This window comes from Corvus brachyrhynchos, unplaced genomic scaffold (genome assembly GCF_000691975.1).
Source record: "Corvus brachyrhynchos isolate BGI_N302 unplaced genomic scaffold, ASM69197v1 scaffold52, whole genome shotgun sequence".
Classification (NCBI taxonomy): Eukaryota; Metazoa; Chordata; class Aves; order Passeriformes; family Corvidae; genus Corvus; species Corvus brachyrhynchos.
In genome coordinates, this window is record NW_008237221.1 from 4,204,488 (window position 1) to 4,222,408 (window position 17,921).

The 17,921-nt window shown below is 38.7% G+C and overlaps 1 long non-coding RNA gene across 2 annotated transcripts in view; it reads left to right on the forward strand.

Annotated features, from left to right (window-relative positions):
• The window catches only part of LOC108445369, a 61,500-nt gene that overhangs the window by 8,947 nt on the left and 34,632 nt on the right, over positions 1 to 17,921 (forward strand). Inside the window, exon 3 of one of the 2 annotated variants that reach the window (XR_001860192.1) lies at positions 5,226 to 12,282. The exons of the other annotated variant lie outside the window; for it this stretch is intronic. This is a non-coding gene — a long non-coding RNA (uncharacterized LOC108445369). Of the gene's footprint in view, positions 1 to 5,225; positions 12,283 to 17,921 lie in introns of those variants that run through there. 2 annotated transcript variants of the gene reach the window in all.

Sequence of the window (17,921 nt, forward strand, 5' to 3'; positions counted from 1 at the left end):
GGAAAGATTCAGTGGGAATACAGTTTTAAATCTGTCATTTAACCATAAGACTGGAGACCTAAGCCTGGATTGTTCCCATTTAATCTTTGCATTTGACTCAGGTGAAGACCTAAGTGAAGAGTCTTGGCCCCCTGCACTCCTTGGCACACAATTGGAGATAGACAGGCCTTCAGATGGTAGCATCAACTTTACTTTGGAAACACCTTTCTTATTTAAACACGAGAGAATTGAATAGCTTCATTGAGTGAAGCTATGGCAACCTGGGATTTTTCAGTGTTTCTCTGAATCCTAAAACTATCCAAAATTGGGAAAAGTAGACCTTCTCTTAAAAAATAGGTAAAATTTTATGGCTGTGACTTGTTTCTCCCTAGATTTTTTTAGTGGGACAATGGAGAGTAAGACTGAAATTACACCAGTATAAAGTACAAAGTATTCTACTGAATCCTGGGTTTTAAAATATATATTTCCATTTATAGAATCAGTTTAATAAACATCCTTTTCAAATTCTCAATTCCTGTTACATCTTTATCAAAGGGGAAACAGTTAAAGAAAATTATACATCAGTGCTGGACTGTTTCTTTTTTTTTTTCCCAGAAAGAAGTATTAGGATCATATGTAAGATGCCTTATTTAGAATCTGAAAATTTATTTTATGCTTTTCTGTTGACAACCAGAAGCACTGGGTAGGAAAAAAATAGCAGAACAAAAGAGCTCCCTAGAGATATTTCACGTTTGCTGACTTACTACATCATCACATATGACACTGAATTATTAGTTTCAGCAAATACTGAAATAGCACAAGAAAGCTTTCCTGCTCTTTTATCTTCACCGTTGCTCTTGGATTTAAACAAGTCATATAAAAAGTTCTGGGAAAAACTAAAAATACTGAAAAATCATAATTTAGAGTGGTGTTTGTTATACAGGATGCTCCTTAATCATACTGAGGTAGGAGGCTGGGAGCGTAGTTTCCTTGAGCTCAGAGGACAATTTGGATAGAAAACAGGGCACATCAGGTCTTTAGGAAGTTTTAGTAGGATTCTTCCTTTCTCTCTCTTCATCCGTGGAAGTGACTCTGCTCATGCAGAAAAATTGAAATGGTGCCCTGATTTGTATCAGACTGAACTCTGCTGTTGTCAGAGAAGCCCACACACAGTACAGCACATTTTCCAATCATGTCACAAGTTAGCTATTTTTGGATTCCTTTTAAAAATACAAATATTAGTGACTATCAAAATTCAGGCCACCATGTATAACATTGTCTGTGTGGGGTCTCAAAACAGAGGTGAGCAGCTTGCCCTGCCTCCGCCACCTGGACTTTGTGGTCCCACTGACACATGGATGACCTCTCCTCACCAACCCCTGCCTGTGTGGGCTTGTTTGATTCCTGTGGCCTTGACCTCAGCTGTAAATTTTTAAAGTGACACTGTGTTCTTTATTGCAGGAATGGTTAAAGGTAAATTTCTAGGTGTAGTATGATTCTCATGACCTTCTGGGTCATGGGAATAGAAGTACAGTATCCAACCATATCAATAACTCCAGACTCAGTTCTATGTAGGATGCTGCAGTTTAATATCATCTATTTTGATGCAACAATAAATAAAATTATAGTGCATTGCATTACCATAGATACTGAAAATTTCTGAACTGAGAATTGTTATGTATTAATGTTGAAAATTTGAAATCATTAACACCAAGCTGAGGCATGATTGCCTTTTTCAGAACAAATTCTCAAAAACAGCTGTGCTAATTCTTCTTTTTAAGGAATGGATACTTGATTTTTCTCACCCTGAAAACAAAGACGAAATTCTCATTTACCAATATTTTCCTGGGATTAGATTGTTTTCCTGCAAGCTGTGGCTTTTAGATGTACTGGTGTAGCTTCTTTAAAATGCTGTGTGTGACAGCAAGAGAAAAGGAGAAGACAAAATGAAACAAATGGATCAGTATGTTAAACAGTGTCATAAACTGAAAGGAAGGGGTAGAGTATGATCAGGAATATGTATGTTACAATTTAAAATAAGAATAATTAGGATGGATTTATTTTAGATTCATGGTGCAATTTACTGTGCTCATCTCAGACACTTCCTTCCCTTTCTTTTCTTCCCATACCCATTGAAGGATTTAAGCACCTTACTTGTAAGTAATAAGCATTGATTCAGCATCCCTTATGAAATGATGCATGATTTTACTCCATCACAGATAATTTCAGAAACATTTTGCTGCCTGCTTTTATCTGCACTCTGCTTGTGGAGAGGATTTGAAAAGGTTTGCGTAGTTGCCTGCTCTGCAATAATGTGAGGATTTTGTTATCCCGCTGAGCTACCACCGTTGGTTCAGATAGCTTGGATTCCTTCCTTCTGCAGCCAAAATCTCACAAAACCTCTCCATGAAACACAAAGGTGCGTGAGAGAAAGGGCAAATGATTCACCGAACCTTTCAAGAGGCTATTTATGTTCCTCCTGGAACACAGCAATTAGTGCTTTTCTTAGCCCCATCTGATCACCTTGTTGTCTTCTGTTTGTGCAACCACTTAAACAGTTTTTAGACAGAGATCTTCAGCTAATTCTGATATCAGATCCAGTCCTGCCTCCATCCAAAGACACCAGACCTGTCCTACTGACTTAAACACAAATGGGATTAAGTATTGCATCTCTTTAGCCCCCGCAAAATACCGACATCTCAGTCAGGTTTGCACATCTACAGACGTGGTCAGAGCACAGCATCCCAAGTTCAGTACAAGTCCACAACCCCCCAGCTGTGGGATGTTCTCTTCCTTGCATGTGCCAGCTGTGATTGCTGACATGCCAGCTTGCATTTACAGGAGACACCCTCAGATTCACAGATGTACTTGCACCTTCTGATAGTCTCATTTATTGTGACAGGGAAATAGAAAACCTAGTGCAATACAGACAATACTCACATTCATCTAATATGATTTCCCTTTTTTGTTCCCTGTATCTCAGTCTTCCCTCAAGCCTGTGTGCTAAAACACCCACCCAGTAATTGTGGAAATTAACGCCAAACGATTGGCAGAGGGATTTGGGTGTCCAGTTCCTTGTGGCTATCTATGAGACAATCACAGTGCATTTCTGAAATTCGAAGCGTTGTGCTTGTTGCAGTGCAAGGACAGTCTCTCTCAGGTGCTCATGCATCGGGTTTCCCATGGGGTGTCGTGATCCTTTCCTGGGGCTGCCAGCTGCTGGGCACAGCTGCCCAGAGCCCTCAGCGAGACCCTGCCGGCTGCTGCCCCCTCGAAAGGGACATCATTCCCTGGCAAAGTCCTGGCAGAGTCCCTGGCAGGGGTACCAGTCCCTCTAAGAAGCATCAGTGCCGGTACGGGGCATCAGTGCCTCTGAGGAGCATCGCTGCCCGGCAGGAGTATCAGTCGCCACGAGAGGTGTCACACTTCAGCAGGGCTATCAGGCCGAGGCAGGACTAGCGGTCTCTATAGGGGGCATCAATCCCTACGAGTGGTATCAGCCCTGTATGAGGTACCGGTCCCTATAGGAGGGATATCAGTCCCTGGGCTGTCAGTCCCAGGCAGGGTCTCGGTCTGGCTGAGGACAGTCGCGAGTGATCCATGCAAATTGCAGCCCGGCTGCAATCAATAGATGTGACAAGCAGCCGGCGCTGGCAACCGGGGACATAATGAAGGTGTGAGTGTGTAACCGGCGAACAGATAACCATGCTGTAGGAAATTATAGGGCAGCGCTGTATTGAATAAGTGCAGTGCGAAATGAGCTGCGGCTCGCAGGTCATGCTTCCCCGCTGCTGGAGTGTCTCCTGCTCTTGTCCTTTGTAATTGTAAGTGGCAGCAGTGGCGGCTGAATGCGAGGAGGGCACGTATCCAGCCCTCATTTGTTCTGCATTACAATGCAGCCCTCGCCGTCAGCAGCTGATCCGGAGTGTCGGTGCCCACCTCCCAAGTGGACCAAGAAAACAGTGAAAACTCAATTTACTTGAGAATTAGGAAGGCTGTCGTTAAAAGCAGGCTGTCGTTAAACACGAGGAACAGCGGAGCTTGTCCTGTAAGAAATAGGGTGAAACTTCTCTGTTTTCTTTTTTTAAAAAAACATGCTTTCCCCTCCAAGAAACACAGAAGACAAAAGCCTTTTCTTTCAGGAAACAAAAAATCATACGTGGAAAGTAGAAAATCCTCTCATTTTCTTATTTTTATGCTCAAAGAAATATTTATAATATATGAAATAATTTTTTAAAAACCTTGAAAAAAGCTTTTGAACACATACAGTCTTAATACAGATAATTCTACAGATGCTACTATTTCTTCTACCCACTTATTAATATTCAAGGAGAGAAGAATATCTAAAAAGTGTTCATTGATTTTTAATTTCATCTCCAAGTCCAATATGAAGTCCTTCTCTGCATTTTGTTCTGACATTTGGATCAAACTCAGCAGTCGTTTTCTGGAACCTCAGGTCTTCAAGACTCTTGGCTCTGAATCCCATTTAAAGGTTTACAGATTAAGTTTAACATTTGAACCTAGTCAAAGACAAGGAGGTAACTCAGTGCTCTGTACCGTTCACTGGTAATTCACCATCACTGATCAATACTTTCAGCTATTTATGAATACTCCATACATCCCTTCCCCCTTTTCATAATACCAGACAATCTTATTTATGTTTTTCTTTACCTTAGCCCTGAAATGTACAGTTTTATGGTTAAAGTAAAAGCTACACTAAACACAACACTTGCTCGATGTATTTACTAATACACTATAAAAGTAGATCAGTATTTATTCTGTAACCTTGTTTTTAATCACTCAGTGTGGCTGCTTGCTATAATTGTTATATAGAATCAGTTTGGTTCTTGCAAATGAACCTACCTACAAATGAAAATAATTCAAGGCAAAAAAATTTCAAGCTCTTGATAATTTTCCTTTTTTTCTTTCTTTTTTTTTTTTTTTTTTTTTTCCAATAGAGTGAACAAACCCTGTCTTTTTTCTTCTGGTTTATTTAGGCCAGGCAGCTTCCAGCTGAATCAAGGTGGGTCCCAGTCTGGGTATTTCCCAAACTCTGAGGAGTCCTCAGCTGGGTTTGAATCCTCAAATAGTGAGCAAAATGCCACAAAAATCTCAGTTTTGACAGGCGACCACACTTTCTGACACAGGAAGGTGTTCCAGGAGTTAAGCCTATGAGTGATTTGGTCGATTTGGTATCTGTGGAATCCCCTGCTTTTAATTTTCCATTGTTTGCCTTCGTTATGTAGGAGAAATCTTTGTGGATACGAATGGATTGCCCGTCTTCTGCAGAGGCAGCACTGAGAAAGACCACACAGCAGCCTACAATGCCTCACCGCTGGGTGGGAAGAAGACATTTTGGGAGTTCAGACTGGCTGCATTCTTCACACAAACGGGCACATGGGACATGACCTCCCCTGTGAGCAAAAGCAAGGGCCTGCCATAGTTAATCCTGGGCTTTGTTATCTCTCCTGCACATCACTGCTAGCTTCCTGGCTAGCCCTGGACTGCTGCTGCTCTGCAGGAGTGTGTAAAGAGAGATGCTATCATCCGCTATCTGCCAAAGCCAGAAACAGGCAATACCAGAAAAGCCTGTCTTGTCCAATTTCCAGTTCAGCTTTGCAGACCCAAGAAATGCAGATAGTTTGGACATACTTTAGATAAGGACCTGAATATCTGGGCGTTTTCCTGAGCATTGAATGCCATGCTTCATACAGTTTACTAAATTGTGTCACTAAATTTTTACCTTTCCTGGTAATAGACTTTCTTGCTTCAGCGTTTCTTCTCCCTACCTCCCAGCAATAGTATTGGTAAACGGACAGATGCATATGTACAACCACCAGTGTACCCTCTCTAGTAATATTAGTTCTAAAATGTGCATATTTACTCAGTGCACTTGGGTTCCTGAGAAATAAATGTGTGAAGCCAAGAGCAAGCTGCTCTCATGCTTACAAAGCCCCGTGCTTGCAGTGAGAGTTCACTTTTAAATGCATGATGAAAAAACAGACCTTGCCTTCCTGTCTTTGTAGAAAAATCCCATGTATGTGTGTAGTACAAATGCACTCAGATGCAAAGATGAAAGTGGGTATTTTGCTTCTTTCACACACAGCCACAAAGGAAACCATGCACCTTTGCAGAGATGTAATTGCCAGGTACCTCTTTTAGAGGCAGGATAGATAGCTAGTTTGGCATTGAGTTAATCATTTGGAAATGTAGGAAGGAGAAAAAAAGGACTGATTACACATTGCTTTGCTTCATAAACCTCACTCCCATACTGTCTGAAAATAAATGTTTGTGTTCGTTGTTACATCTTTCTATACAACATATTTAACCAACATTCAAGAGGTTGGCTTTTTTTTCCTCCAGAGACTTTCAGCAGATTTTCAGCTAGTTTTCCCTTACTTTCCTTTCTGACTTTTTCCCTTACTTACCATTCCTGGCTCCCTCTAATGTGCTTCTGCTAAAGGATACCTTGCTTCTCCATTTGTTTTTCAAGTGAAATTAAATTGCTTAGGGATAACTGTTTGCACCTCAACTCATTTGTGAAAAATGTACTGATGATTGTTCCTATTTGAAGCAGGAATCTCTGAAACACAAATCCCTTCCTTAGGACAGGGAGGCCAGTCTTCTGCTGCTCTTCTATCCCATGAGTCGTAGGTCAGCATTTAGTTTTTGGAGAAAATAATTACTATTCAAAATTGCTAACATGGTTCACAATACTTTTTGAAATTCACATCCAGGGACCACCTGACCAAGACTAGGAGTGGGCAACCTCATAATTAAAGTGTTTTAGCTGTCCTGTCTTTAAAACCAAGCACATCACTGACAGCACACTGAAGACATAGGAGGTTTGTTGGACGGTACAGTTAGGTGAGCTCAACCTTTGGCAAGGGGGGAAATGAAGGACACAGACACCTGAACTCCAGGAAGCATTTTTCAGTAAACTTTGCAAAGACCTTTTGTCTCCATCACAAGTTGCAGTTAGATAATTATCTCCTTTGTTATCTTGCTGTAGAACCACTTCTGTATCAGCAGACAGAGCCTGTCACTGCTGGGTTTACAGAAAGTAAAGATGAAGGAAGCAGGGACGAGGACAGGGATCAGAATGGGGATGAGGATAGACTGGGACAGGCATGGGGTGAGATGGGAGAAGCAAACAGGTCTGAAGCAATGTCTAAATCCTGCCACACAGGCTCAGCACAGATAGTGCTTGACTCTGCTAGTATGTGCAGTGTCACCAGTATGGCAGCATAATAAGTGTGAATAAGCATAATACAGATGCTTCTCAAAAGATGAAAGAACTTCCAAGTGATTGTTTTCCACCTTGTTTCCCTTGTTGTCACATTTGCTGCCCTAAAGAAGTGCATGCCTTCCCTGTGTAACAGTGAACTCGGGACCAGCAGCATCCCAGCACAGAGAAAGTTCTCAAACGTGCTGCAGGAAAATCTTGCAAAGGCTGGGATTTCTGTAATTCAAGCACATTCTGGTTTTATGTTTTTCATGGAGATCACAGTAGATGCTGAAGCTCAGTGTCAAATGATGGTCTTGTGAAATAGCTGTTTTCTAACAGACAGCTTCTTGATCGAAAAATGGTGCTTTTTTTTGGCCCCAATCTTTATGAACCTGAGCTGACAGCATATGCAAAATGGTATATTCAGCATCATGCAACAGAAGTGGGAAGCAAAGATTTGTGTGGTTTCATGTTTTGTATGGGTAAAGACTAGGGAATACACTTAAAGTAATCACAAGGAGAGGTTTTTTGTTGCTGTTTATTTCAACATTAGACAGTTTTATGTGCACAGTCTAGAAATATACCAAAAGGAATAATGCTATTAAATTGAATTATGAGAAATTTGTGCTTTCTTTTCATATGCCAGTTCTTCTTTCTGGTCTTGAAGTCTGATTTCCCCCACAGATATGGAGTACTGCTGCTTGCCATAAATGTCTCTTTCTCTTAAGCTTTTTCGATCAAAATGTTCAGAGATGACAGACAAAAGACTCAGGCTGTAGGACCGAAGCAAAATTTTAACTAACAACTGCTTACAACGTGAGGAGCTTAGACATCGTAGCTGCTGACCTTGCCACCAGCTTCTCCATGGTGCCAAAGAGGAGCATCTACCACACATTTTATTTCCATGTCAGATTATGTCCTTGCTTTGTACAAATCACATGCTGACACAAAATGTCTATGAGTCAGTCTTTTCCTTCATGTATTACTCATGTAAGATCTGCAACAAAATCCTCTATTTTCTGCACAAAGCAAAGCCTTCTTAGATTCATCACACTGCAAATTGGAAGGAAGAATTATGGCATTTCTCTTCAGAAGAATAAAAACTTTTGACATTTAAATACTATATTTACCAAAGCACTTTGAGCTATACTGTCATCTATTTTCTGTCTATTAAAAAACATGTTACAGTGTAAAAACTGTTTTTATCTCTGTCTCCACAAAAGCATGGCAAAAATTGATTCTATTTGATGTTTTATCAACTGAACTAGAGAAGAGATATTACCTCTTTGAGCATCAGCCAAAGGTCTTGTAGCTAATGCTGACCTCTGTCAAATCTAGCACATTGTATAGGAAGGATTGACAATTATTGTTCTATTGTATTTTGCAAGACACCAAGGGTCAGAGCAATGGAATTGTTACATTGCAGCAGAACAATAATTCAAAGCTTGTTTGCCTGTGCTGGGGAAAGCTACTAAGGTCAAAAATCATTGTTGTGTTAGTGTAAAGACAAAATGTTAAGAAATCTGTAAATAAATTTGCAATTTTTCCAATTATTTTAACTGTTTGCAGGGATTTCCTTTGTGGTTGACGGGTATTCCAAATCAACCCACTGTCCTCCTATGACAGCGTGATTCTTCTTTTTAGGAAATGATAAATTAGCCTTTTAATCACAAAGATTCAGATTGCATTGAAGCTTTATCTAGCCTCCTGGAAAGGAGAGGCAACGTCCAAGTAGGAAGGGAAATGCTTTAGAGCATGTATACAGCAGTGAGATAATATTTACAAATTCATAAAGGGCATTTTGAGTTAACTTGCTTAAGTTTTAAGGCCACGTAAAATAAAAAGTATTCCAAGATATCTGTCTGTGAAAGCCTTGATTGCATTTCCCTGTGGTGCATGACTTTTTTTACACCGCTAATTTCTATTGACAGCATTCTGCTTAGTTGAAAGAGCGTCAACTTATATTTTTGGCATTGAAAGTACTGAGTCTGATGTCTTCTTATCTTTTATGAATGCATCTATGGTTCATTGCAAATAGACTATAAAAAGAAAAGTATAACTAAGTGCCTCTATATAATCAACAGAAATGACAAACTCATTCCCATTGATGTTGAAGCCAATAAGGGTTTAATGCAAAACTTTAATACGAACAAGATTTGATATAATACTGAATATAGTTACAGGATGAACTGTATTCATAATACAGAGGAAAAATATGATGAGTATCAATGAACTTGTCTAGGTCATCTCTTTTGCCTACAGTAGGATCATTTTCTGGGGCTATATTTCCAGCATTTTGGCTCAATCAGCCTGTGTTTGTCAGCAACGTCACTCTGCTGCAAAACTGGAAAATACTGTATTGAACTATCTAAACAGGAGTACCATCTACTGGGCTCAGAAAGGAATCCTTCTGACCTGCTTAGCACTGCTGAGTCCTCAGGTAGTGTGTGTGATTCTGGGCACTGCACATTTGGAAAATTGTGGACCAAGGGCAAAAAAAGCTATCAAATTGAAGAGAGAGATGTAGGGAAGGCCTGAAAAATGGATGGTTTTTATGAGGGAAGACATGCAATGGAGCTATAGGCTAGAATGGGAACGGCCTCAACAACTGATACCAGATTGTAAATTCAAGTACTATTCAGGATAAGAATAGACATCAGTGAGTGAATTAAGGAATATCAAGAATTTGGCATGATGTCAGACATTTAGTCAGACCATTTCATTGTTGTTTTCATGCTGTGGACATTTATTCATCTGTAATGAATAGAACTCACAACACATATTGGGAGTCAGGCTCTAGTTCTGTTACCACAGAACCCACTACAAATCAGGGCCCATTTTTACTAGGCACTGTCATTACCTTCTGAAAAAGAGCACCCAATATGGACTAATAATGGACTAATCTCTACACTAATGAATGAAATCACACGGATATCTGGGCTGGCTGAGAGGAGCAAATCAGCAGTGGATATTTTCTTTCTTTGTAAAACCGGTGCTGTGACAGGCAGTCCCCTGCAAAAACTCCAAGGAAGGGAAGAATCTACTGGATGAGAAAGGGGTCAGCAGTGTTCAGCAACAGACTATGTGAATTAAAATAAATTATGATTTTAAGGATTTAAAAAGAGAAGAAATTAATGTAAATTTATGAAATGGAAAAAAATCTAAACCAAACCCCAGTCTTAGAGCAGGATGACTTTTCGTGAAATTCCAAGATCTTAAAATAACAGCATCAGGACTTGGTGTAGCTCTTATTATTTGACCACTCTTCTTGTACAAACAGTAATGTTGCAAAGAGATTACAAATGTTATGGCTCAGTATAAAAGCACTGGTTTTTCCAGCAGGTGACAGTATGGAAGGAAGGCAAGGCACAAACCGAGTGTGTGGATTATGCTTCATTTTGATTTCCTCTGGCTGCCTGAGTTAAAGTCAAATTCCGCCTGGAACCGTCTATTGCTTATGTGTAGGAGCCACTCAACCTTCTGAGAGTGGATTTCAGTCTTCAAAGCAGCCACTAAAAGGCATTTGTAGCTACACTTCTCCTGCCCAAGGAATATATGTGAAAACACTTTAATAAAATTATTTTCCATTAAAATAAATCACAAAAATATGTGTACAGTATGAAAACATTATGGCAAAACTATTCAAGAAGAGAAAAAACTTTATCAAAGCTTAATTTGTCTTCTGAAGTAAACAAACCAATAAGCCAAAGTTGAGAAGGATTTGGATAAGCCACCTCTATGCATATGTCTTGCTGGTGGTCTCTTTCTGTGTAAATTATGGCTCTCATAGTTTGTCAAAGATACATAGCTTTGGTCAGTTCCTAAAGTCATCTCCTTCTATGTGACAGAAACGTTTCCTCTAAGCTCCCTCTAATTATCACTGAAGAAAAAAGTTCCAGTGAGATGATTCAGGAAGAAACTCAAACTAACAGAAATAATTTGTGTGATAAGAGCAATGAAATTGTGGCTGTGACAGAAATCAAACTCTGAAGCTACTCATGATCCTTGGGTGGGATTCACTCTTAACACCAAATCCTGGCTCTGTGGTTTTTGTAATGTCCCAATGTTGTGCTGCAGTGTGGACAAGCTCCTGCTTGCCCTAAGGCTCAGAGTATCAGGCAGAGGAGCAGAAACACCAGCCTTGACCCAGAATCCAGTGAAATGTCCTTCAAATCCTTGATTCTAAAGGTTCAGTTTAATTCTAGTATGCACTTGGAGGAAACAAGGCTTAAAGAATGGTCAGTGTCCAGAGCTGATGGGAGCTGTCAACCTGTCTAGTGATGACCTAAATGGGACTATCTAAAGTTACTACTTAAAAGCCTCAAAATCATTGAGTTTGTCATTGATGTGACATAAAATTAAGCAAATTAAAGCCTAGAAACCTGAAAAAAACTTAATAATTGCTTTTAGCTTTCTTTTTCATCAAAAGAAATGATGAAAAAGCAATACCTATGACTCTGGGCTTCTCCTGAATTAATTTACTTGGGGTATCTCTGATAGTATAAAGAAATTTTTTTTCTAAATTTTTGCAGAAAACTACTTTCTCTTTCATGTGCAAGTTCAAAATCACAATTGCTTTGTGATATCAATACATTTTAATTAATATTAATTTTATTTTTCACCAGTCACATGCTAATAGAGATGGGGAGGATTATTCTTTCTTTTTTACAGCTTACCATTTGGAAGTTATGAGTGTTTGTTGATAAACTAATAGCATGCATGATGAAATGGTTCTAGTGTTAAGCTGTTAAACATTGACCAACAAATTAATGTTATAAAATATGTACAAACTACAGTGTGACTTGTGCCTATTGAACCATGTATGTCCTTGCCAGATAAGTTGTCAGTAAATAATTTATCAGATACACATGTTTAAATTAATGCAATTAAAGTGAAAAGCAGTTCATCAAAGCATTGTTACATCTGAGTAGAAAACAAAACCAACAGTAATTACCATTATTAGATATAGCATGCAGTATATGACATTACACCAAATGGAATCCAAATCAGAAAAAAGATTTCCGTGTAGAGGTTTCTTAGGGAAGTGAATAAGAATAAAAGTCTTAACAATTGAAGCTAGCCTGGCACAATTCCTGCTACATACTGGTTTCATATGGCTCACTTTTTTCCCCTGTACTTCTCTCATCTTCTCTGTATATAAGGTCTTTGGGGCAGAAACTTTTATTTTGGGCCCATGAATGCAACTGAAAAGCTTATAGTCAGTATCAGTTACATTTTTCACTGTCAACTACCTGATATGGGTTCATCTGGTGATTCTTAGTATTTCTCACTTCCCATTAAATGTCAGGAGTCTCAACTCAAGAGTAGATTTCCCTTCAAAGCAGCATCCCAGTTCACGAGTCTTGCCTGCTGTAGGTGTGTGCAGAAAATACATGCAGCAAAAGAAGTCTGAGGCAGCACATGTGAACTGGACTTAGTCCTGTCAATACATTAAAAACTTAAAAAAATCTTGGAAACAAAGCCATGTTCTTCCATCAGCCTGCCACTCTAAAACAGCCAGGGTGAACAGTGATCCTCCATTGAGGCCAGACTCATCCTGAACAGCAATTTTCTTGTGAAGGTGTTTTCCCACTCCCCTCAGTTTGACTGCTTGGAGACAAATGTGGCTTTCCATGGTCTGGGATGGATGGGCTTTTGGCCCACACCACATCGATTCTTCTGGCTGCCTGCTTGTCCCAAATGGGGAGACCTCAGTTTTCAGAGGAGTTCAGTGAAATATGAATCTAGGGAGAGATTTTAATTCATGCTTTTGGATCCATGATGAGATGCCTCAGCTACTGTGCCCTATTCAAAAGACACTTACTGAATAAATCCGAATAAGGAATGAACGAAAGAGACTGTTATCTGGTCTGTATGCACAAAGAGGCTACGTTTGTCAAATTAATTATTCACTGTGAATTATTCACTTAACTCCAACAACCTCTTCATAATCCGTCTTCTTCTGTCCTTTCCAAGTGCTATGAACATGGTCTATGCCTAGTTCATATTTTAGCCTCATTCTTTGAGTTAGGTGTGATGTAGGTTACTAACATGTAGCAAAGACTCATGATAGCACTGGGGAAAAGTATTATTTTATTTAAAATTAACTTAAAATCTTGAAAACAAACAAAAACCCAAACAAACAAGCCCTAAGTACTAATAGCTGTGAAAAAGTGGAGAGCGCAGCAGACATATCTAAGGTCCCAGTCTTGCAAACATGTGGACATGTGCTTTCCAAGTAGCAGCTTGGACAAGATCAGTGGGAGGAGGGATGGTGTCAAAGTTAAACATATATTTATAAAGGGAGGAGCCAAAACATCTCATGGTTTAAAACCTGAAAGCACTTACAGAGTTCTAGTTGAAACAGAGCATTAACAAAGGTGAGTCTTTTATAGTTAAAGCTGTAATTTCACTATGCTCATTCTTATTTCTTATCAGGAGCATTTAACAGTTTTGTATTACTAAGTCTTAACAGGTTAACTGATTAAAAATGCTCAGATTTTGCTTCTGTTAATAGTGCTGAGCAGTACCTTAAAACTGTATAATGCAGAGGAAGGATGATACAGCCAAATTTTTTTTGCAATGTCCTAATACATGAAATATGAAGAATGTGGCCTATAGGAACAGAACTAAATTCATAGCTCAGAAACCCTGCTGCAGTTCACCTAGTTTGGAGAATGTGTGAATCCCAGAAAACATAACATTTTTAAGATTAAGGGCACAAATGTAGGCTTTATTTTTATCAAGTGAGTTTAAAGAGATATTTAAGGCTAATACTTCACTTTCTTTATGGCATACTTTGTTTCATGCTAAGCAGAATCCAAAAAGACCCTATTAATGAAGATGGTTTAATGCCTGTGCATTATTATAATGCACTCCTTTGTTCTACACTTTCTCTGTGTGTCATAGACTAAGTCATTAATCAATGGGTGCTGAAAAATAATTGTCTAGTTCTTAACAATCTTCTATTGTTGAAACATTTGGAATTTTAAGATAAAGATGTACTGGCTGCTCTGAAAAAAAATGTGGTTTAAGATTACCCTTCATGGAAGTATGGGCTTATTGTTAGAAATGCAAAGCAGATGACCTGGTTTTAATGTGTTTTAGTGCACTGTTGTTCAATTGCCTATTCAAATTGTGCTCAAAAAGTAGACTTCATTAATGTCACAAAATAATGATTTTGTGTGTTATTTTATTGTACTGGCACATTAATTAAATGGAGAAGCATCATAGCATTACACAGGGTTTAAAAATAGAAGTATAAAATCTTTTTGGTAATAATAATAATAATGATAACTCTTAGTCCATTTAATACAATTTAAGAATTATATTCTTTTGTACTTCTATCCTTGATGCCAGATATGCATAAAAGGCACATACTGATTTACAAATCACCTGGGAGTATGTGCCTATAACAATCTATTTCAGTGACTCACCTAGGAGATCTGCCTGACAACCTTCATATAGGCTGGGTAATTTTGTGGAAAATCTTCTCAATCTTCAGTTCCCAAACAACACAGAATAGTTATTTTTCTTCTGAGAGGAATACTGCAGAAATGGACATCAATTAACTTCTACCAGCTGTTTCAGCTCTGCCAGCACACTGGTTGGGTTGTGAAGGCCACAGAAGCTGCCTGGAACAGTACTACATCTGAATACCCTTTAGTCCATCTCAGGCTCTTTTAATGACTCCCAAAATCTAAATAAAAGCAGGAACAGTTCTTCAATCGCAGCTCTTCCCAGAAAGCCCAGTGACAGGTACAGCTCTTCAAGATGCTGGGACACACAAGTAAATCATGAAGGGAAAGAAAAATGAGGCCTCGGAGTTTGTGCAAGATGATGTTCCTTATGTACACAACATCATGAGATAGTGACTAATCCTTGGGGGAAAAAGGTGCTGTAAAAGTCCATAAGAGGAAAGCCTAGAATGAGAACAGAGGGCTTGGGCACACAAACCCAAGGAGGTAACAGGCATCTGCAGGGTGTTAACACAAGTGATCAGTTCTTGGTCAGTGTAGGAGCTGGGTAGAGATAGTTTTAGGGAATAACTGAGGAAGTAAAACATCACATTTATGGCAAGAAGGCAAAGGAACTAATAGAAGCACACAAAAGACATTAACAGCTTCCTTAAGGATGGGATGAAAAGAGGAAGAATGGGAGGGATTACTCCTACACCACTTCACTGGGTTAACCCCACAGATTATGCACAGTAGTATATCCTTCATTGCTTTTTGATTTACTACTCACTATTGCAAACACAGCAATTTTATGTAAACTATTATCCTTTACTAGATAACTGTGATGAACAGATGAGAATTTTAAAGGCCAGTGCTGTGTGTGTTTTCTGCTGCAGCCTTCCCACAGACCAAGGTGACAGGCAGTACCCCACCAAGTCAGAGAAAATCGGGATGGAACTGTCCTGTGCTACTTTAACAGCCAGTCCACACACGAATGCTAGAGATGTCTTGTATAATTCAAATTGATGAAGGTCTGACAGCTTTGGCCTAAGGTGTTGTAGCCAGCTCATATACCAACTTATTAACAGGGAACCTAAGAGCTACAGGCATGGTTTTAGTTATTGTTAACTACTTTCCTCAGTATGACAACCACTCTGGGAGATTATTGAGTTAGAAATGGCATGTGAAAAGAAACAACAGGAACCAAAGTAGGCGGAGGAAATACACAGGATATTAACAATAATTTAAAAAATACTCTCAGCTTGGTGGTGGGTATTTCAGAGGGTGGGTATATGATTTAATCTTACCAGATTTTTGCTTTCGGATTTCCTGTTTTTTATTCAATTAGAATTTGGAGGTGATATATTAGTCCTTTTCAAGTAAGTAATGAATGTTCACTGACCTTGATATCAAGAGAAACAGAAAAAACTACACTCAATTTCCCCACTTATTTTATTAATACTGAATACAACTTTACTAAAATCCTAAAGCCAGTGGCTCCAAAGATTATTGCAAATATGTTCAAAATTTAAAGAACAATGAACTTCAAATTACATACACATGAAGAAAAGAGCAGAGGGTTTTGTCAACATTCTCAAATATTTACTGCTTTTCTTCTTCCTCCTGGCTGTTTATTTTCCCCTGATTAAATACTGAGCTCCTTGGGACAAGCAAAGTGCTTATTTCAATGCTTGGAAATCACATTGCACATTGTGCAGGTTATGGCAAATAAACACTAAAGCCCATTATTGGAAGATGAGTCCTGCCATTGCATTTTGTCTTCCTGTTTTAGCTACTTGAGGAATGTGTGTCCTTTATTTTCTTTTTCTGCATATGCTTACATAAATGCTGGAGAACTCAACCATATATATGTCCACACCAAGGGCCAAACATGCAATAAAGTCAGTAAACTCATTTTCTAGTGTGATGGCAACAATGAAGTAAATTCTGTGCCTAGTAAATAAGGAGGAAGGCAGGGAGCTGCCAACTTAAACATACTCCTCTTTAGCACCTTGAACTCTCAAGAAAAGGTTTTTCTCTGTGCCTTAAATCATTGAGAGATGAAGAATAATTGTCTAGTCCTTAATCATCATCTATTTTAAGATAAAGATGTACAGTTTGCACTGAAAAAAAGTTGTTTAAGATTATCCTTTCTGAAAATGTGAGCTTATTATTATAAATGCAAAGCAGATGACCTAATGTTAATGTATTTTAGTGCTATTTTAGTGCTGCCTATTCAAACTGTGCTAGAAAATAGACTTCATTAATGTCACAAAATAATGATTTTGTGCATTGTTTTATTAAACTTAAACATTAATTACATTTAAAAATACTCTGGATCTATAAAACATTTGAAAACAGAATTCTACCACATTGCTGTAAGTATAGAAGGAAACAGTTCTGAGGCTGTTGAAAGCTTATTTTCTTTTTACCTTTTCCTAGCTGTGTGCCTAAACAAAAAGAGTACACTGCAAGTGGTTACAGCCCAGCTAGAAATACACAGGTCTGTGCAAATCTAGTTATAGTAAGACAAAGAGAATAGCTTAAGAGGGCTCAGTTTTATTTTTCCTTCAACTGCAGTAGCACGACAGAACTTGAAACACAGAACTGCAACGCAAGCTATTGATGCCAGAGAGAACTGTACTTCCAAACTAGTCAAGACTATTTATGAAAAAATAATGTGATATATAACAGAAAGATCTCCTCTTTCAAGAAAGCCTTAATGGGTTACTGCAAAAATGTAGGGAAATGGCACCCTGTTTTGCAGAATAAATGACCTTGATAACAGAATCTCTGGCAATAACTTTCATGATAAAGCAAAGCATTATCATGATAAGCATTTCCCCTGTCCCTCAACTGTATTATCTGTATTTATATATTGCATTTATACACCCACATTGTGTAAAGAGTTGGCACAGTACAGCAATTCTCTCTACATGTAGCTTTGGTATGAAGAACAACTAGTTAAAACAAAATGGATACCTGATGGAGGGGATTCTGGTAACAGAAAAAAATTGTCTGCAAAGCCTATAACCAGTCATACATAATTCTTGACCTGCTCCTATTGCAGAGGGGGGGAAAAACCCCTACAGCTTCAATATGATAAAAACTGCAACTATGAGAATGTAGAGCTCATTAATCAATCTGCACTAGCCCTTAGGGCTGGTGGTAGGGAACAGGAAAGGAAAGTTGACTATTGGGAAAGAAAATACTAACTCTCAGTCTTACTTATCTGCAATATAATATATATAGGTGAA